The sequence below is a fragment of the Pleurodeles waltl genome, chromosome 4_1 (genome assembly GCF_031143425.1).
Source record: "Pleurodeles waltl isolate 20211129_DDA chromosome 4_1, aPleWal1.hap1.20221129, whole genome shotgun sequence".
Lineage (NCBI taxonomy): Eukaryota > Metazoa > Chordata > Amphibia > Caudata > Salamandridae > Pleurodeles > Pleurodeles waltl.
In genome coordinates, this window is record NC_090442.1 from 247,560,673 (window position 1) to 247,582,326 (window position 21,654).

A 21,654-nucleotide genomic window follows, 5' to 3' on the forward strand; every position below is an offset into this window, starting at 1 on the left:
CATTTGGGACGGATTAACACCTCCTCCAAAGTTGGAATAACCCCCTAAGTTCCCAAATCCTGTAATGGCTGCCTGCAACATTTTTAGGGTTGAGCCTGCGAGAGCATGCTTGTTGTAGCCTGCCCATTGCTTACCATTTGTTGGCTTTCCAGGTACTCTTCTTTACAGCCTCATAATTCGCCACTGCAGGCCTGGCATCATTTCTGTTCTTCTTTGTGGAACAGAGATCAAGCACTGATTGATTCAACATTATCAGTGACCGTTCACTGCTCCCGACATGATTGAGGTACTATTTTGTTCTTTTTAACTTCTAGTGCCTACAAACAGAAGGCATGTGACTCGCAAAAGCATGCCCAGCAGGATAAACAAAATTGCAAAATGTTATTTTCTATAGTTAACTTTCTTTTATTTTGCCAAGTCTTCTTTTGTCACTTTGAATTCATGTTTTGTTTTGTTTTTGCTGGTGGGCACTGTTCTCAAATGATGAGGATTATCTTGTTCTAAATATTGCAAAGAGACATTATTTCTTTGTTATGTGTAATTTCTGAAACTATGTTTAGCATAAAATCATGCAGTACACCAGTCTCCAATCTTCCCCACTTCAGTACAAAACAAACTTCCCCACTTCAGTCTGCCCCACTCCAATCCAAAAAAATCTGCCCTGCTGCAACCCAAAACAATCTGCCCCACTCCAATCCAGAACAATCTTCCCCACTCAAATCTACACCCTCCAAACTGGCCCACTGCAATCCAAAACAATCTGTCCCGCTCCAAATCAGAATAATCCACCCCACTCCAATTTGACCCACTCCAGTCCAAAAACAATCTACACCACTCTAATCTGCTTGACTCAAATCCAAAAAATCCCACTCCAGTCCACCCCACCAGTCCAATCGGCACATTAATCCATTCCACCAACTGCAACCCAATCCACCATACTCCAGCCCAATCTACCCACCCCAATGCAACCCTTCGCATTCCAATCCAATCCACCCCAATCCAATCGATTCCAATCCATCCCCTCAATCCAGCCCACTTCACTCTAATCACATCCAGCCCACTGCAGGCCACCTTCCCCACACCAGTCCAATCCAGCCCACTTCATTCCACCCCAGTCCAATCCATTTCACTCTACTCCAGTCCTCCACACCCCACTCGAATCCACCTCGCTCCAAACGACCCCAATCCAATGCCCCACCCTATTTCAATCCACCCCACCCTATTTCAATCCACCCCACCCCACTCCAATCCAATCCACCTCATCCCAGTCCAATCCACCCCAAACCAGTCCAGTCCATCCCACTCCAGTCCACCCCACTGCAGTTCAATCCACCCCACTCCAAACCACCTCACGCTAATCCAGTCCATCCCACACCAGTCCTGTCACTCCAGTCCAATCTAATCCACTCCACTCCAGTCCACCCCACTCCAATCCACCTGACCCCATTTCAATCCACCCCACTCAAATCCAGTCCACCACATCCAGTCCACTAACTCCATTCCACCCACTCCAATCCACCCCACTCAATCCACCTCACTCTACCCCAGTCCAGTCTGCCCCACTCTATTCCAATCCAATCCACCCCACTACCTTAATCCACTCCACCCTATTCCAGTCCCTCCACTACACATCACTCCACTCTACTACACTGCTGTGTACAACACTCTGAACCACTGAACTCTACTCCACCTGTACTCTGATGAAACTAACCACTGAACTTTGTTAGTTAGGGTTATCAAAGCACACAACACACACCATAACTTTGGCCATAATCATGTAATTGCATGTGAGCTAGAACCATAACTTGGTGAATTTCATTGTTTTATGTATGTAGCACTGCAGTAGGGTTTCCTGTAGCTCACAGCCTTAGGCAATGAGGGTCTTTGAGAATGGCTTGGCCTGCAACCAAGCCATCAGCCCAGTCCACTGCCATCTGCCAACCAGTTGGATGGAGGTTGTGGCCAGGCCGACAGCCTAGCTCTCTGCCGTCACCAATCCTTGCTGCACATGGCATTTAGCCTATGCAGAGAGGGGTTGTCACTGGACTTTGCCTACTGCCAATCCCTGCCTACTGCTCTTGCTGTCATCTAACTCCTTAGGCCTGACTTGCAGCCAAACACTCCTCCAAACTCTCTGCCATTAGCCATCATCCACTGCGCACGCTGGGATCATACTTTAAATTGTTTTTGATCATCCCACTCACTAATCCTGTGTGCAAACATTGAACTAGGTGCAGTTTACTGACAATGATAGGTTCTGGACCTAGTCCTAAACTGGACGGGGTGCACCTAGTCGACCCTCATACTGACAGGACACTATCGTCCCTGTTGTGGGTTTCATGTGTGAAGCTTTGTGGTGGCAGCGTTCCAGGGACGGTGAATTATAGTGACAGGCTTTTACCTTGACAAATAATTGATATTACTGTCCAGGAGAACTTTTGAAATCTATCTACATTTAGGGGAAGGAATGGGCAAATGGTGAATGAATTACCAATTTCCTCAAATATTTGCTAGTCCTTCCCTACTGAAGGTTTTTTAATTGTTTCCCGGACAAAAATCTCTATATGTTGTTTATGTTGAGTTTAATAATTTCTACAATAAATTAAACAATTTCAATTTTTTCACAATATTTGTTTGCATTATTTTACACAAAAGTGTACTTTTTGTACATAGTCCTGGAATTCAGCTGCTCACTTCATAAGACCAGAGCTTCCTGATTGTAGCTAACATTTTCATCCTTTAGCAAAATCAGTGTCTCTGTAGATGACCTATTATATTACTCATATTTCCTGATTCCATCGTAGCAGGCATTCCAAATTTCATAGCTATATTTTGGGTAGGTTACTTGAATAAAGACACGGTTCAGCCCTCATGCTGCTTCTTTGAGCCTCTTCAAAACTTTCTCAAGGACCTAAAAATGAAAAGCTGTCATTGGCTCTAGTTGTATCAGACATGTCGATTCCCAGGCTATTATGAATGGGCATACTATATTAATATTTAGGGAGTTTATGGAGTTGTGAAAAACAATCCATGAGCTGGACCCACTGTGTGTGAATCTAGATACAATGACAGGACCTGGAGGAATTTGGTTGGGTGCCATATGCATCATAGCACCTCGGTCATAGCATGTGTTCAAGCGATACGCTGTGGGATGACTGTGGGTCTCTCGTTATTTACTTTAAATCCTGGTGTACTTCATGCACTGAAGCCTGTCAGTTGATTCCCCAGTGTTCTATTGTATCTTTACCACAGTGGTCTAATTAACAACTACAGCACTAGCATTCTGTATTTAAGACACAAGTGTAGCACACTTGAACTCTTCCCTGAAAGAATCAAAGATGTAAAACCTCAGCATTTCTTAGAGAAATTAAAGAAATGAAGTAGTTCAATTTGTCCTAGAAGTTACAGTTATTTTTATTTTTATAGGAGACTAAAAGGAGGACACATCTTCTATAAATTCTCAAATATCTTCCTCATCATTGTCAGAAAAAAGTCTGGTATGCTGAGTGAAACATACTTTTAACGGCAGGAGCAGCCCATCAGTTGATTCCCCATTGTTCTTCTGCAGCTTCACCAAAGTCAAAGTGAGCACCTAGAGTGCCATTGTTCTGTATTTATGATAAAAGCATGGCAAATCTGAACTCCATCTTGGTGGATTCATAGCTGTAAAAATTGAATGCAGAGGAAATTGCAGTAAAGGAACAAAATGAGGGGTTACTGTTTGTCATATAAATTATAGCTAGTGCTCTATAAATCTAAAATGAGGACATATTTTCTGTGAGTTCTCAAATATCTTCCTTGTCTATTTCAAACTTTGGCCCTACACAACAGTGGAGGTTGTCTGGAAGGCCTAGTGTCACACCAGTCCCTTCAACCAACATACAATAAGCGTTGGGTGGTGGGCCTGGCCTAGGTGCTGTCCTCACTTCTTCATGACCACCTAACACCCTACTTGCTCATCCTTCAGCCATTCACGACAAAGGTTGGACAATGGTTCTATTGTTCGAGGATGTTCAGCAGCTAGGTCTTAGCTAGTGCCCTACCCATGCCCCACCAATCCTCTGGATAAGTACATGTAAAAATCAGTTACATCCATCTAAAGAACTTCACTTCTGAAATATCCTTTTTCTTTTGCATCTTTTGAAAGCTTACAAGTGAACTTATGAGTCCAACCATCGATTTAGGTTGTTGTATTAGTCTTCGTTCATAAAGCCTGCAGCATAGTGTCGGAATCATTGCTTGATTTCAGTAATTCTCAAGAATGTTATCATTTAAACATCAGTGGTGTTATCAATGATGCAATTTAACATGTCATTGGTGATGCAACATGTGACGTCATAAACAGTGCATGATGGGGGCACAAGTTACAATTAAATCATTGAACTAAAACTGGTGTATTGCAATGATTTTCGTTTTAATAACTTTAGCTTGGGCCTCATTCTATAACCTGCCTATATCCAGGGCCACTGGAATTATGCGGTAGCAGAGGGACAAATTATGTGGCAGAATTGAGTAAATTCTGCAGCAAGAAAAGGCAAACTATGTGGCATAATGTAGCACATTTTGTGATAGTATTCATTATTTCGGGATTTTAAACTTGGTAACACTATCTGGGCATTGGTTGCACCATAGTACCATTTTAATACCAAAATACAGCAATAAGCAACAAAATGGTGACCAGTCCAGCTTTGGGAAGGCCCTTTCAGTGTGCAGCAACACGTCACTGCATTTTTGGAAACTTTTAAACCATTTGAGCTAGAAACATTTTTTTTGTTAAAGTCTGCAGATTGTGTAACAGATGATAGATTATGTGGCAAATGCGGCAAATCTATAATTATCTCGCACATTTGCATAATTCCAGTAGCCCTTCCTATATCGTCAATTTAACCGTTGTTTTTCTTAGTGACTTCCATTTTAGTAATATTATTTATATCACAGAATGATTCAGGTCTACAATGAAAAGTGTAAAGCAGCCTGCCCTTCCTACAGTTGTGCACCATCCGAATGCCATATAATGTCATAGCCAGCGGGCATGTGATAAATTACCTAAAGTGAGATTCCCAAGACCACTTGCTTCAGTTTCCTGTTGTTCTGACTCCACGAACGTTGGGGTGCGTTCTAGCCAGGCTTGTCAGACTCCATGCTTTGTTTTGATTATTCTGCCACACTTTTCGAACATATGAACTTGTTTTTGTTCTGAAAAACGGTAATCATCACGGGAATCATTGAAGGGAAATAGGTTACTTCCTGAATGTAATGTTCTTACGCACAGGATGACACGAGACGTCCCTCCAAAGTGTCTTGGCAATAGATGTACCTTGAAGCAGATGTTTTTAAGGGCAGCTTGCCATACCCAAGTTGTTTATGGTCAAACGCACCATTGTGATGCTAGAACCGGCCTGGAAACCTGTCCTTATGTAACCTATGTTGCCCGCCTCTATTATTGATATAGGGGCCACGGCAGCTGGTCTTTTCAGCACGTTTGTTTGCTTTGGTCCCACTGTGCTCCGATGGCCCTAGCAATGCGTTAAGGGCCCCAATACCAAGGGTAGCCAGTGAGTTGAAGGGACAAGCATCCCTGCATGTGTTGCTCTGAAAAATGTAGCACAGATCAATCAAGACTTTTCAGGTGGAACTGTTACTATCATAGGGGAAGCAACGTACCTTAAGAGTTTAGCACTTACTGCAAAATGTTAAAGGCATCATGCATAATTAATTCCACAACAATGAAAAAAGTACCTTCCATAGTCCGCAGAAAGTGTTGTGAAGCATCGAGGGAAGGACCTTTGCCTGTGAGAGCAAAATTGTCCATCATGGCACTCAGGTCTCCTATAGTCCTGAAGAGGAAAAGGATTTACAAAACTTCACACCATGTGTGGCAAGTGCAAATTATGTCAAGTTTTCATACCTGTCTATAGCCAGGCAGGAGCCTGCTGCCAACCATTTCGTCACAGCTCAGACATTAGTATATGTCATTAGTGAAAGGTACCCTTTATAGGTCAAGGCATCCCATTACAGTTAATGTTTGTTCTTCCTCCAACTATCAGTCTTCACTTTACTGGGATAGGCTTCCTCTTTCTCTTTCAACTGCCTCTTACTCACCTCTCTCTCACCGGTCTCGTAGATGCCTCTTTTTCAACCAGGCCCCTCTCTGCAGTGCCTTTCTGCTTGTCTGTTTTTAAGCACTTTTCTCACACCTGTCTCCACTCTATATCTCCATTGCATCCTTCTCATCTATATGCCCTTCACAGCTCTGCCGTTTCCTCTGTCAGCTGTCTCTTTTTCGCCTGTCTTTTAACTTCTCTCTTGTTTCTCTCTCTCACTCCTGGCGATCTCTCTCTCAAACATCTATCTATTTAACTTTCCATCTCTCTCAGTTGTTTCTTTGCTGTCCTTTATCTTTGGGCCTCTCTCTCTCACACACACACAAACTCTCGCTTTCTCTCTCGCTCCTGCATCTCAACTCTATGTTGCGTCTTCTTCCTCTCTTCTGGTCCCTCTGCGGTCCCCTTATTCATTTCTTAACACTTCTTTTCTCTCTACTCTCTGCTATAATAACCCTCTCCCCTGACATGCCCAGAAACAGCAAGACATCGAGACGCTTTTTGCCTCCCTCAATCAGCAGCAATAAAGTATGTTGCAAGTTGCCCATTGTGCTAGGTTCTTGCTGGAGATGCACACTGCAAAAGCAGCCCACCCCGTCTCCCACAGGTCACAGGGTAACATTTTGTTTCAGTGCAGTGTAGTTTCACCCCTCAATGTTCTTTTATGGCAGGCAATATGTTAATGTTGGCTGCGAATTAAACATAATTATAAGAAAAAAGCTTGGGAAAAGCCATTTTAGCTCCTAGCACTATTTTAGAGATCTGCTAGGACGGGGTCGATAGGGTAGTACCAGGGGTCGCAAGAGGCGAGCTAGGAGTCACCGATGCGACCCCCGGTGAACCCTAAATGACGTCCATGGTTTGCTTCCTTCAACAGCCATAAATTGTGGTGTTTGAGGCTTCAGAATGGAAACAGCATGCCCCGTTGGCACTCCCCACTTCCTGGGGTATGAAACATGGAAACTGGTGCAAATTGCACCCCCAGTGCTCATTTATGTTAGCCGGTGCACAATTTGCATCTGCATTTTGCAGCCCCATCGTGATCAGTTCCTAAATAACTTAACAAATTGCACTGCTGCACTTTACTTTCTTTGTTTTCTCCATATGAGTGTCTTATTGCTTTAAAATGAACCTCCAGTGAATCTATTCATTTTCGTCTTTTTCATTTAAACATGTGTGCTACTCACATGCAGACCTCCCTCGGTCAAATAAAAGATAACATATCCTGGGTTCTCTGCCTGGCTGGCACCACCCCCCATTCTGGAAGCATGTAGAACCTAGAGGCAGGCTCAGTCTTCCTGTGTAAACTCCCAAAGCCACCAACCAGACAAAGCTGGGAGGGCACATCTGGCGAAAGGGCCACAGCACTTCAAGGAATGGGATGAACATTAAATAATCACAGTAATGAGAATGCAGTTACAAGTAGAATCAGCACAATGAGCGTACAGTTAAATAATTGAAGCATCACCCCCGTATCATAGCTTCTGCAACTGCGCGAGACCCAACCAAATTCAGGTTAATCTGAAAAGTGCAAACTTAAATCCTATTGTGAGGAAAGACAACAGAACACTGGCACTAAATGTAATCTTCGAACCACTTCCCCTCTTCTATTTTTAGTGAGAAATAAAAGTCAACAGTGACGCAGGTGATAGTTAAACAGATAATCCCTATTGAGGTCCTCTGTGCCTCAGCCCAGGAGCCTGCGGCGTCGTCAGTAGACAGTCTGTAATATCCGCGGGATGGGCTTGAGTAGCTAAATTACAGATTAGAGTTACCGAACTGAGAATGTAACAGAAAGCATAAGCCCTGATGAGCAAACCCGGTGCTCACAATCAAGCTTTTGCCCTACAGAAAATCTGCAGTTTGAGAAAAATACGCACTCACCACCCGCTGGGCATCCAGAGTACGAAGGCGGACCTCTGCCTGAGAAGAAGGGCCAGCAAAGAACAAAGGCAGGATAATCTCTTGGATACAAAACCAGACTTTGTTGTAGGTGATCGAGGACATCACAGCATTAATGTGCCTGACATACTAGGTACCTCAATTGTCCAAGACATCACTTGCTAGGACTAGCTGTTAATGCAGTAGCCTGAGTATAGGGAAAAGAGTAGTTCTCCCAAAAGAAGGACTGCAACCTTCTTAGTTGCCATGAATTCTAGAGAGTGACCTGCACCTTGGAGGCCTGGTGGACCTTTCCATCCACGAATTAGCCAAGGCACTTGAAGCTCTGGTAAAGGCATTGAATAATATGGCTCTTGACAGTAAATCACATTATATTATTCTGGGCAAATCATTTAATGTTCCTAAACATAAAACTATAAGAAATGTAATGCAGTTATAAATATTTTCCAATGTAGTGAAATTGGGAAGTGCAAGTGTGTAAATATCTTAATATGTAAATAAAAAGTCCTAGAAAACATACGTATATACATACTTTCCATTAGGATCTGCTTCCAACCGCTCCACCTCCTCACCCCCCACCCCCCTTTTTGTGGCTGAGAGAGGGCAAGTGCAATACTGATGCTGATAAATTGTCTGAGGGGGCCCAACATATGGATGAGCTTCAATTTCTTCTGGTGTTTCCCTGAACATGTCTTCTCAGGTTCTTTAGCAGCCTTGGGCACAACCCGATTACCTTTTACTGAAGCTGCCTGGGGACCAAATGACCTAGCATATATTTCTCTGCATCACTGGTCAGTGACATAACACAAGGAATACAGTAATTCCAAAGAAGGCTTGGGCACACACTTTAAAATACAATTTTCATGAGTATTCAATCAATCCCACTTTATCATCTTCACATCATCCCTCATTCCATTTGGTTTTCAACGTTTCCCATTGTTTTTATTTTGAGAAATGATTGTATCATATAAAATGACAACGCGTTTCATGGTGCACATCGCTTCATCAGGGCATTATTCCTTTACTTGTCTAAATATTTCAAAGCAGTTCTGAGAAAAGTGAAAAAGTATTAAAACGTGTAGCACAAAACACATAGATCAAAGACTGCAATAAAAAACATAGTTTAAGTGATATCACATCCCCTTCCACAGTCAATTGTAAACCTTTCATGTTGTTTTCCGGAGCTCAAATATTGTAGAGACTATAAATTTTCTCTCAGATTAAAAGTTTCACTGAGCTTTCATGTAAGAAATGTGTTTTTAGTTTGAGCACATTTACAGTGTACTGATGACTCTAATTTTCATTTGTTACATCGCACATGTGTCATTTATACCAACTAATACTGTAAGACAGTGGTGATACCTTTCCTTTAAAATCTCAGATTATAAAAACAACTTTCAGCTTTCTTAGAAAGATGTTATTGGCTAATAATTTCAATAAGGTCATGTTTTTCTTATGCAAAAAAGATTACTCCTTGGTCTCACTCACTTCCACAGCTGTCAGCTAATTGAGGACAGTGTGGTACATAGACACTAAAATAAAACTTGTATATGTTAATTCCAAAATAAGAATCTATCTCATTGTTTATAAGCATTCTTTCATTCTCACTTGTATGTAAGCCGACCTGTAAGCCAATAGATAATTTTGCATCTGTATCAATCTGTTAATAACTGGTGTATTAAAAATGAGGGGAAAGGGCTTCCACAGTCATTAGTTTATGTTATAGTTACTTCTAAAAATGTGTCTTTCCAATTTGTATCTTATGTTTGTAAAGGTCACAAATAGGATGTGGTATTCTTGTCAAATTTCGGCATCATTTGACTATCTTGAATAGGCTCTCATTGTTCAGTATGGCCGCCCCAGATGGAAGATGGCCGCCCCACATGTTTGTCGGCTAATCCTTCCAGTATCTACTGCCTGTTTCTTAAATATAAACAGAATTGAAGTATATACATTTAAAACATAAACATAAGGCGTTTGCTAACAAAATACATTCCCACTGCATAATAACATGTTGATATAATATTCGTTGTTATTATTTCTTTGAAATGTGGTCTAATATAAAATTATTTAGAAAAGTCATTATATCTGATATACTAAAAACAACAGAACCACTTTCTCTGGGTCAGTTTAACCAGATAATAAGTAGGCCCCAACTTAAGGTCTGTGCTACCCACTAATGTACTACTGACTGGTTGTTATATGATTCCGGTTGTGAGAATCCAATGTAATCTTCTTTAATCACACTTCTTGAATATTTTATCTTAAGTTGACTGTGCTGACCATACCCATATATACTAATAATTATATATTAATAGCAAAAGTGTAACCGTTAACAGTCTCATTCTGAGTTTTAACATGTTACTAGGCTTCTTTTAAATGCATTTGAGAATCATTTTCCTTATTGAGCCCCTTTTTTCTACTGTTCATAATTTTCTAATCCAGGAATATAATTTTAAGTACCTGTTCCATCCTCTGCTGTCTATGGGAATATGTTTGTCTGTTCTACTGTGCTCTTGTTCTACATGTGTACAATTCGAATCTGTCATCAACCTTTTGCAATGCTCACTTTTTCCTTTTATGAATGGAGGGGAAGTACCACAGTTTGCTGACCTGAACAGAAGATGAGCGCCCTCTGAGTTAGGTTTAGGTGAAACATAGAGCTTTGAGCTATATGAGTGTTTTGAATCAGAGGCTTTGTCTTGGGTGGCGATTATGAAATATTTGTTAAAGGTAATGTTCTTCCACTCCCTTGCAGTGCCTCGTGTGTTTTGCCCATTGCTTTGAATTCTATTTGGAGAGACCCAGAAAGCCAGGGGGAGGGTCTCGAGAGTAGGGGTTGCTGCTGACATTTGCAGCTTTAGTAATTTGGCTAGAAGGAGTTTCTGGGCTCGTATATATTGATATTTGCTTAATCCATTCAAGAGAGCACAAGCTCAGCTGTTGCTTTAAATCTTCAAGTAAGCCTAGGTAGGGCACTATCCATCTTAGGACTCTGAACATATTTGGTGAGGATCTCACCAGAGTGCCTTATTTGTGTTTCTAGGGTAAGATCAGCATGTAGGAAGTTTTGTAGCCTTTTCTGTGAGGGGTGACAAGGTGCTTGCCCAAGTCTTCATTCCAAGTTAGAATGTTGTGTGCTGGTAGTCATTTTAGACGTTTGAGGATTTAAGTTTTGTCCTTGTTGAATGTAAGATGATTGGCACTCATGAGTCTTTTAGTGATCAAACATGAAGTTAACCTAATGTCATGGTGTCATTGTCAGAGAGGTTCATAAACTTGAGTAGGATCTGGGTGTTTTCTGCATTGTTGAAACAAGAAAGCCGAAGGATTGAATCAGTCGGGGCTAATGCCTGAGGTAGGTGTTGATGAAAAAGGGAGAAATCGTTGAACCGTAAAGGACATTTGGGACCTGGTTAGAATGCCCAGGTTGCATCTTGCACTTACTTATGTAGCTGGCCACAAAACAGATACTGAAGATCAATCTCTATGTTATTTATCCATGAAATGCTCTCAGAAACTCTAAAGGAATCAAGCATCTAAGCGTTTATTATAATTGTGGATTAGCTAGTTCATTCTCAATGCATTTCACCCGTGGACTTACCGAAAACCATTAACTTATCCTCATTTGTAATAAGGACACATTAAAAGAGCTAGTATTTATTGTATTATGCAGAATAAATTATATGCTACCATATTTGTAGAGCCATGTATAAAAGTTACATATAACTCTTGTAACATGCTGTCCCCTGCTTGTAGGTCAGAGGTCTTCAAACCTGGAGGTGAGCACCTCAGGAGGGCCTTCATTGATCCGGGGAGGGGTACGTCTGGCCAAAAGAAGCATCATGATGATAACAGTGCTTTGTATTAAGCATGAAAGGGGGGTTGCATGAAGCCACTATGTAATGGGACATCATTAACATCTTCTGTCATTTATATCCTGGTATCCTTCCTGGTAGAATGTGTCAAATGGGAAGGGACTCCAGTCATTTCTCAAACGCCCCCTCCCTGTGAATACGTTTACATGTTGGTAAGGGATTGCTGACTAGTGTGTTTGCCAATCATGTATTTGATTGCAATTTTAAAAGGAGTAACAGAACTTAACTGCAATGTTTAAACAATTTTCGACATACTTAAACATTGCCAATTTAATAGAATAATAGTGAAACATTCTGTGGGTGGGGGATTTTTTTTTTTTTACACTGGGAAGGTGTGGCATTAAGGTTAAAAGGCCACTGATGCAGGTAAACAGTGAAACGCTATCTTCTGTGTAGATATTTATGATGTATTTGCATTCTGAGAGTGGATGTCTTGGTCATGTTCATCAATGGTGTTCACCTTACTTTTTTTGTGCTGTTTCAAATAGCGCAGACTCAACCTGAAGGTATTGGAGCATTTTACATGAGCACCAGTTGCTTAACACAGGGACACATTCATATTGTTTTTTCAGGCACGGGGAGATTACGTGATTTTTGAACCTGGTTCCCCAGTTCCAAATTGGGCAGCATTGGCCGTAGGCCCACATCCTCTCCCAAGGCCACCAACTTTAATTTTGACAGACCCTACTAAATTTAGTGAAACATTGATTGGAATTCTTCTTTAAAGGGAATGTTTGGGCCCAGTTTGTGCGCTAAGTATCCATCCATTACCGTTGTTGCAAATTTTTTGCTGGTGGCATCGTTGGAACATGATTATGGGCCTGATTACGACTTCGGCGGAGGGTATTACTCAGTCCCAAATGTGACGGGTATCCCTCCTACCGAATTACGAGTTCAATAGGATATAATGGCTATCTGTCACATTTGGGACAAAGTAATCCCCTCCGCCGAAGTTGTAATCAGGCCCTCAGTGAGTGAACCTCCTTGTTACGTTTGAAGAAATGGCAGCCACCCAATACTGTATTTTTCACACACAACCAACATATGGGGTCACTCCATTGGTAAGTAAAAGCCAAGTAAATCCTATTAGATGCTAGTTTGTTATACCCCGCATGTCGGGAAAGCGTTGTCGTTGCTACGGGGATGCTGTGAATGTTATATTGGGGTGTAAGGTATAATAAACATGGGAAACTCGTGTGTGTTTTGTGTTATTAAAATTAAAGACAGTAACACTAAGGAAACTTCATGTAATATGGTTCCAATAGTAGCTAGTACATTCTCTGGTGGAATACCTTATTCGAATGCTTAACACACAGCAAAATTCAGTGGTAGAGATATTTGTAAAAACAAAGAAATCCTTAAATAACTGCATGATTTCAACTTGAAAGAAGCTGTGTCTCCCCTACTTTGGCATTAGGTCAAGGGTATACGTAATGCAAATCCATAAAGAGTAAACTAAACAAATACATTCTTGTATTGGGTCATTATACCATAACCTCTCAGCATCAGCATATTGGTTATTAGCAATGTTTTCATCGATTTCATTGTTTAGCGGTTCATAGAAAACACTGTGTTTCTATTCTGTCATTAGGACCTGCCCATTGCAAGTTATTGAGCTTCATTACCCACAAAGGTACTCAGAGACGTTTGGCATCATTTCCAACACCTGAAATCAATGGCTTTATGTTGTGTCTCATCTCAGTCCTATTCGCATCTAACGGTTCTTTTATGGTTAGAGTTCTGGAGTTGCTCTTATGTTCTCTAATACAGGTTTTGATTTTACAGATTTTCTTTTGCCACAAGGACAGTTAATTAGCTAAATGGTCTCCATCATGTTACAGGCTGCAAAATCCCTGAGGTTAAATGCCTCATCAGTTTTGGAGAGGTGGACCTTGTGCACCTTAATCGCTTTGGAGCATTGTATAAAGTTAAAACATGAAAATGTGCCTTGTTGTTTTTTTATCTTTGTGTCATGTGTATTATTTCCCAGTTAGGTGTTACATGCTATTGTTTTTTTTAAACACCACTAGAGGTAATTCATTGAAAATGTTCTTGTGCTCACCACCACATTCTACGAGTTTCTAGCATTTCTGCAGGGTTTTTTGGATATTGTTGCTCAGAGCACTGTATCTCATTACAGAAACTAACGTTTTGTTTAGGTGTTGTGAAATGGTTTCTCTTTATTGTGTTCTTGCTCTTTCTTTAGCTTTTACTAATGACGTACTGAATTATCACCTTGCTCTTTTGTAACATCTTGTCCTTTTGTGACTGATATTCCTTTGTGTCAGAAACCGAAAGTGAGTCATCAGACTGCTTGGGTGAAAGCGCTTTGCAACAGGACAGTCTGTCACCTCTTTCTTGGTTTTAACCAGTATGTGTAAGAACGGAATTGTGTTTTCATTAACTTCAGCCATAAATCGCATTCTGTCACAACTCAAATTCTGAATGTCAGCGTTTTTTAAGAGATCCTGTTTAGTACTCTACCAAACTAAAAAATGACATCTATTAATCTTAAAAATGTTCTCATTCATTTCCAAAACGTATTCTTCTCAAAACTGTACTTGAAAATATTTGCATACACCGGTGTTGCTGGTAATCCCATGGATGTTCCCAATACCAATCGCCTACAAGGGCCCCATACAGGTGCACCAGAAAAACATTTAAATGTAGGCATTACATTCAGCGCAATTTCTATGAACCGGGGTGCTACACAATGTATACAGAATGCCAATATCCAGGTTTTAGGCTTTGGAGGTATATGATGGTAGTGACGTAGTGTGGTTCTGTTAGAGAGGATGAAAACAGTCTAGTCCATGGCATCTCCTTGCATTTTGTATTGTGCTCCGTAGTGTTGGGTATTGGGCCAAATTGAATGCAGCACAGATGTTTAGTTGGATCAGGCCCTCTGTATTCCTAACTCATCCTCCTAAGAGACTAGGGCAGATTCTGTCTGTAGGTACGGAAACCTGCCCAGGTCTCCAAAAGTGTGTTTTTTTTATTCAGTGGATTAGAGTGTCAGAGAGTAGGCCACTTCCCTGTTCAGTTAGTTTTGCCAAGAAACATATGTTTGCTATATGTCTCTAGTTGCAGGGATATTTGTATCTGTTACTGTTTTTTTTTTAAAGGTTGAGTGAATGGGCATCTGAGTTAATTCTGTCATCATGCTTGTGGTAAGCAGGACATCGAAAATCGTTTGTGCAGCATTTGCAGGACGTTTTACCAGATAAGATTTCCTTCAAAATTGCCTATGACCCTGGGTTGCAGATGTTATGCTGTTAGTTCTTTGAATGATTGATTTGACAAAGGGGATAGTAGGCATTTAAAGGGCTCCTTTCGGTTTCTCAAGGTTTTGTGACTGGTTGGGCGTACATGTTGATCCTCGGTATCTTTGAGCTTACCAGGATGTGTGGCCTTTTTGCGTGACATAAGAGGCCAATAAACATCAGGCTGGTTGGGAGAGAACGGTTTCATTTGTTTCATTCTGAAAACCTGTTTTGTGGGGCACAGTGAAAAGTGGAGGCAAAAGGAGTATACTCATTTTCTGATGGTTCCTCTGTTAATGTGAAGTTGATTGGCATAATGATTTCTACTCTCCAAATCTAGTGGAAAGTGGATTTCTTTACTGTGGGATGAATGTGTTCCCTGCTTTTATTAGACATTCATTAGATTTTGAAATCATAGTTGTCAGGAAGCAGAAGTACTGCCTGTTACAAATCTTCCAAGCATGATCTAGAATTCTTGCGAACAGTCAGTCACCTTCTGGGGATGTGAAATTTGAATGCAGGTTTCAATTTTGAAAATAGTAGCAGAATAGATGCCCCAACAATAGCTATTACAAGTGTTGTCAAATATTCCATAGAGAATACGTCCTAGAGTGTGCTGAGTTGGTAATGTGGGTAATGTGTTGTATTTGCTGAAAAGCTCCATCCCCCATTATTAACACATTGGTTGAAGGTCATGTATTGAAATCAGGTAGCACAATGAGGTTAGGGTGGCTTAGTCTGAGAGTAGCAACAATCACACAAATGTATTGCGAAGGACTTGCTTTAGAGTGTGAAATGATAAATTAGTAAGAAGAGCATTTTGTTCTTGGAGTATGATCTGTGGTTATCTAGGAGAGATTGGCATTGCAATACTAAGAAGTTACGCTGGTGCAGCGTGGTTGGAAATTCCTTAGGCACAACTGCAACACTTCCCACCCTTTTATTTGCTTTGGTTACTCGTGATGATTTTACATCTTGGTGATATGTCTTTGGACAAGATAGGTGATGTGCCATCAGCTAGCCAAGTTTCCTTTGTAGTAGTAGTAGGTCTAGTTGCGTATCTCTGATTAGATTATTAATATAATGTATTTTATAATTAGGTCTTACATTGATGAGCCTGCACTTTGGATCTTTTGCTTCAAACTGTGGGTTGATCATGTTTGGTTGAATGGTGGTTTTCTGACATGTATAGGGTAATAACAGTAAACTGTTTTCAGTTGCAGTTGTATTATGTTCCAGAACGCTATTGTGTAGCTCTGTACAATAATTCTGTTAAATACATGCTGTTTTACTAAATGATATTGAACAAAAGAACACAAAAGAAGAAACCGATAGAAAGAAAATCATTAGTTATGCATCTATATTATATGCGCACCAAACGTTACTTATGAAAGTCCTTGCCAAGCATTGAAAAAAAGATGAGATTACATATGGGATGTGTGCAAATGAGTACAAAATAAGTCCAGGGGGGTCATTCTGACCCTGGCGGTCACCGACCGCCAGGGCCAACGACCGCGGAAGCACCGCCAACAGGCTGGCGGTGCTTCCATGGGCATTCTGACCGCGGCGGTACAGCCGCGGTCAGAAACGGGAAACCGGCGGTGTCCCGCCGGTTTCCCGCTGCCCCAGGGAATCCTCCACGGCGGATTCCGACCCCCTTACCGCCATCCTGTTCCTGGCGGTTTTCACCGCCAGGAACAGGATGGCGGCAACGGGTGTAGTGGGGCCCCTGGGGGCCTGTGCAGTGCCCATGCCAATGGCATGGGCACTGCAGGGGCCCCCTAACAGGGCCCCACATTGATTTTCAGTGTCTGCCAAGCAGACACTGAAAATCGCGACGGGTGCCACTGCACCCGTCGCACGCCTTCAACTCCGCCGGCTCCATTCGGAGCCGGCTTCCTCGTTGAAGGCGCTTGTCCGCTGGGCCGGCGGGCGGCCTTCTGGCGGTCGCCCGCCAGCCCAGCGGGAAAGCCAGAATGGCCGCTGCGGTCATTTGACCGCGGTGCGGTCATTCGGCGGCTCCCGCCGGGCGTGCGGTTACCGCTGCCGGCGGGAGTCGGAATGACCCCCCAGATTTCTACCTCTATGTTGAAGCTGCTTTTTAACTGTTCATAAATTTGTTAAAAAGCATCAGCCCCCCCATGAAATTGTATCCCCTAACTTATGGGTCCGAATATTTGTATATGCGAAATCTAGCTACCATGCTGAACCATTTAAATTATGAAAAGGGACAGAGATTTTCCTTAACTTACCGTACTGATATTGACATCTTGCTTGACTGAAGGACAGCACAGCTGTACCAATTCATGTCACATTTTCAGAGCCACTGATCACTTCTATTGGAAGTAGTGCTACAAGTTGCAAATAGTTCTAGTAAAATCGTTTTGTTAACTTCAACTGCTAATGATATACATAATACAGCTACAGATTCGAATAAGACACCTACGAGCACATCCTAGATCTGTTGGTTGTAGACATTCAAAAGCCTGACATTTAAATGCATCATAGCCTACAACACACATTCAGAGGTTTGGACTTTGTGATTGCCTTTTAGACACTACGAATACACATCTCCAATTGCTCTCCTCTTGCCTATCCACCCCATCTTCCTCATTCTAGTCCAAGAGAAATCTCTGGTAGTTCCTGCTACTCGAAACAAGATATAGTTCAGTAGTACACTGATAACAATTATGTCTCAGGGTGTCTTTGTTAAGGTACATGGATGTGAAGTCAGTAGTAGTAAATGTACACATTTATTCATACACTGAATATATAGTGGTAGTTGATGTTCTGCAGTCAATATTATTGCAGGCCACTATTTTGACATACAACTGCCATGCGCTCTGTCATATGGGTTCTAGCTATGGGATATAACAAAATGAAATTGTAATTGCACCTTGGAACGAGGTTTGAGGATGCGACTCCACCTGTTCTGTGTGTCTTGTTTGTGTCTTCTGAGAAACTCCATTATGAATTGACATTTAAATGGCTTGTGTCCTTTTGTGCGCTTAAGAAGAATTATCTCGCTGTGCCAGGTGTTTGCTTTATATACTATGAAGAGATTGGAATTCTTGTACTTATTTTGAGATTCTAGAAATGACTCACGTGCTAGAGTATTTGTCATTTTTCAAAACAATATTGGTCACATTAAGAACAACTGAAACCATGATTTTTTTTCTCCAACAATGTGATCCTGTTAATCATTCACAAGTGTATAGTTTTCTGGAGTCATCACCTGATACTGCAAACCTAGCTAGATGAAGGATAACATTGTGGTGCAGTACACCTGAAGTAGGTAATGAAATTCTACATGATTTAAACTTTGGGAAATTGATCAAGTCAAAGGTGAAGTAGAGTTAATACACCCATAAAATAGGTCAATAAGAACCTAATATAGGTTGCTAATACACATGCCTTACTCGGACCTCATTAAATATTTATATTAGTCGGAACTGACTCATTCAACTAATTGTGTGTCTGTATCAAGATTTACATTTGAAACTGCATCATGAAAGAAGGCCAGTAGGAAGGGCGAAACCACATTTTTTCAACCATAATTTCTACTTCCTAGTAGACACAAAAGGCTCTTAAAACACAAATGCTGTTTAGACTCCTATTGTGCACTTTGCTGCCTAAAACACCAACATTTTCTTGGCAATCATTGTTGTTTAGGGATCGATTTAGAGTATGGCATACAAGGTACTCCATTGCAGTGGCAACGGGGTACCCTGTCTGCCAAACTCATGGTCCATCTGTCCAATTTTGAGTCAGGCGGACCCTCCAGGTTTATGCCAAATGAGTAAAATGTACTCTTCTGGTGTAAATCTTCTTGTGACGGTCCGAGAGACTATAGGCTGTCAGTGGTAAGCCACCCGATCGTCTGCCCTATTTAGAGTGGGTGATTTGCTGTTTTTGTGTTTTTTTACCTGTCACCACCAGGAATAAAAAAAAACTTGCACCCACACCATAAGAGAAAACTCTCATTATGTTATAGTTATTAGTTCGCAAATTTCCAACAATGAACTCCCACTTTCACCAATGATGGATACACACCAAGTTCATGTTAGGGCTGGAGTAAAGGCAGTGTTGTGGATGTAAAGCCCTCCCCACTCTCCTTAACTAACCTGCCAAACTCTAAATCGGTCCCTTAGTCTGATAATACTTGTGCTGGTCTTCAGAAAATCACTTTGCTGTGCTGCTGTGCTTCAAAAGAAAAGGGCATGAATGGCGCCGTAACTGAGATATGTAACATTCCTGTCTTCCACTGCACTGGCACACAATTGACTACCTTGCGCCAACGCAGGCACCCTTGCACCTGGCTGGCATTATTGCCTTTGTGCAGGAAGGAACACCTGCACAAAAACAAACAGTGGAGGCGCTTTTCCTCCTTCTATGTGTGCTGCAGAATCCTTGTAAATCTGGGAATGCATCAAAATCCATGGGTGTTGTGAGGGAACACCCACTGCAACGCCCATCGAACACCTCTTTGATGCAGAGTAAGGCAACGCAGCGACTTGCACTGCATTGCTTTGTTCCATATCTACAATGCCATTAAAAGCCACGCAAAGTGGCTTTGCGTGGCCCTGTAGATATGGGTCTGCAGCCTGCGCCACTGGTGAGTCACAAAAAAAGAGACGCACCAGCAGCGCAAGCCGCTTGTAAATATGCCCCTTACTCTTGAATTACTGCTGCACATGCTCAGAAGGTGCTTCCTTTGCTGTCTTGACCGATTTATATTTTTGTCAGCTCTAGTCTTGGCCTCATTTGTGCACACCAGTCACTGCATAGGCGGTGCCCTTTGCTATTCCAGGGCACATGTGGCTCTGCACGTTTCTCCTTTCACCTTGTGTATTGGTCCACGGCCAAGCATGCTCTAATGCAGCTATTTTTGCAACTGTGAACCTTGATGGCAAACGTTGCAAGCAAACTTGTAAAAACAGTAACTGGGAAAAAGCCTTTTGGTACTTTTGATGACTTGAGGACAGTTATTCTAGAATACGCACTAAGGTAACTTCTGTGTTTCACTGAAAAAAATCCTCTGACAAACTCAGAATAAAGAGTCATAAATATTCTACAATAACCTACCCCTATTTTCTACAAACTTAGGCCAAAAACAATTCATGACGTGAGATAAAATCATCAACTGAGAGGCTGATATCGAGCTAGGATGTCTTTTACCCCTTAAGCCTTTGATCCTGTTCCACAGCCACAAGCACCACCTCTGTCCGCATCCCACTCTTAAGGTTTGTGGAATATCTGACAGCGGGGGGGGAAAAGATTTAGGGCAAGAGCGTAGGAAGGAAAGTCGTCAGAATAGCGCCAGCAAAATAGAGCTTGGAAACTTTATGGTGTAGTCCAGACTGGTAAACAGATGCCACAGTGCTCCTAACACCTGTGGGGGCGGGTTCTGAAAATTGAAAATGAAGTAGAAAATAAAACAGAAAAAATGCGGTTGTTCATTTTATGTACAAATGTGTGCCCAGTCACTGCACACTTTATTCTCTTCCAGGCTTTTGGATTAGCTGCCTTCTGTTTTACCTAGATGTGTGAATCTAATTTAGTAAGAAATTATTGTCTTTGCATGATTTGTTATGCACGTGAGCCATAAGTTTATTTTGACTAACTGTATGAAATAGTCGAGCTTAAATCGTCTTTGGTATCTGCCCGACCACATAGTACCGCACATATAAACGCACATTTGGAAAACAAAAGGTATTTTTGGTTCAGGTGAATCTCTATATACATCGTAAGCACTGACTTGCCCTGCACTTCATAAAAATATACATATAATAAACTTTTCTTTTAAAAAATACTATTTAAAAAAAAATGACAGTCTATTGTAGGCTACGCTGCCCATTTTTCATTTGATTTCTTTAAAAAGAAGCCAATTCAAAGTTTGAATATTCCCCGCAATAGAAAAAGTGAAAAAAACCTCGTTCATAACCTATTTTAACCAATACATTGTATTCAGTTTTGCAGATTTTATTGAATGATGTTGGGCATTTCAATCTGGTTTAAAGTGATAACAAATAATGGAACTCTGAATAAATTTACTTCATCCCCCCACTGCTCTCCTTCTCTTGTCTGTAGTCATTATCCAAACCACCAGGTTGTGTTGTCATACCTCAAACAGAGTTTACCAGCTGAAGTCTAATTTTCATATTTTTCACCATCATCTTATGTAACGCCAATATGTTTACCACCCATCTTCTCCCACTCGATCATGTTGGTGCTTCTAGGATGTTGAGGACTACTGGAGCATTTGAGTGCTCTCTTGACCTTGTTTATGTCCTCTGTTAAAACATTCAACTGCTAGTAACTCATTATGCCTTATCAGTGGTAGTTGCTCCTTTTTTCGGGCCACTGTCAACAGAGTCCTGGAGCACAGAACTCTGCCTTTTAGTCTTTTCTGCTCAGAACTTTTTTCTAAACCTTTTATTATTGACTTCACTCATCTGTAAAGGGAGAGAGTGTTTCAAAGGTTGTTTTTTTTGCATAAAGATGCCT

The 21,654-nt window shown here is 41.4% G+C and overlaps 1 long non-coding RNA gene across 3 annotated transcripts in view; it reads left to right on the top strand.

The window, feature by feature from the left end:
• The window catches only part of LOC138287643 (uncharacterized), a 144,341-nt gene that overhangs the window by 78,722 nt on the left and 43,965 nt on the right, over positions 1-21,654 (top strand). The gene's annotated exons all lie outside the window — the stretch shown is intronic.